Source organism: Zootermopsis nevadensis, unplaced genomic scaffold (assembly GCF_977971745.1).
Source record: "Zootermopsis nevadensis isolate Lab colony 2312 unplaced genomic scaffold, Znev_1.0 Znev_ptg000021l, whole genome shotgun sequence".
Taxonomy (NCBI): Eukaryota; Metazoa; Arthropoda; class Insecta; order Blattodea; family Termopsidae; genus Zootermopsis; species Zootermopsis nevadensis.
In genome coordinates this window covers 5365130-5366268 of record NW_028259153.1, presented here as the reverse complement: position 1 = coordinate 5366268, position 1139 = coordinate 5365130, and positions in this window count along the sequence as shown.

Genomic DNA, 1139 nt, shown 5'->3' with positions numbered 1-1139 from the left:
ATGTGGATCGGAAAGTCACATGAATTTCGACTAATCACTGAATCAGTTCACAGAGCACATGGAACGATAGGTTGATAACTATATTCGTTCACGACGACAAGGAATTGTATGTCACGAAATTAACAGTATTATAACTGGGATATTGAAAAACAGAATTCTAATCGATCAATAGTACCTGGGTTCAAATCTCGGCTCGGAGATCGGCTACCCTGACAGGTTTTCCTCAGTCCCTCCAGTCAAATGCCAGGATAGTACCTGAAATTAGACCACAACCTTCTTTCCACACGCTTTCCAATTCATCATGCACTAATATCCTTTCATTCGACGCTATGGAACAGAATAGAATAGAATTTATTTACATTCCATAGATCATTCATAGGCCCAAGCCAAAGATGTGGAATATGTCATAGCACAAATACATTTCTTTTATTTTGATTCAGACTTTTATGAGGGAGGGGGTGTGGTACTGAATAGCTTAATTTCAGAAAAGTGAAACACTTTTTGAAATGTACTGACTTTAGTGTTTGGCATCTGAAGGTTTATGATTGCGGGCCATGTTGAAATATATGTGTTACAATAGCCTGGGCATTCAAATATATTGTAACCAACACAAAACTGAACATTACAACAAAATAGCTGAAACTTACTTTATTTGTATGAAACTTGGGCTTGTTTTTGCTCTGCAAGAGAATTGACATTTGGTTCCAGAAATGAGAATTAATGGCACATCTAGCAAGAATAGAACCGGTATTAACTTTCAAAAGAATAATATTTGTGTATGATAAAAGAACTATCGCATTTCTATCCAGAAACTAACTAAAGAAAATTTAGTCGCATCAACAGTGCACATTGGGAAAGAAATTCTACATTTGGCATGAAATTTTACCACGGGAATTCAATTCTGTAAAATAAACAACATAATCATCGTTAATTTTTGTTGGCCAATATTTAAGAAATGTATTAAAATCCAAAATTCTAAACAATGTTAAGCACGAGTTCTGGCAGAAACTGTAGATTAGTGTCAACACTGACAATTGCAATACTGTTGGAGAACTGATAAGCCAATTTCCCCTCTCCAAACTAAATGGCACATTTGCAATAATGAATATCTGTCGATTGTTACTAACACACACACTCCT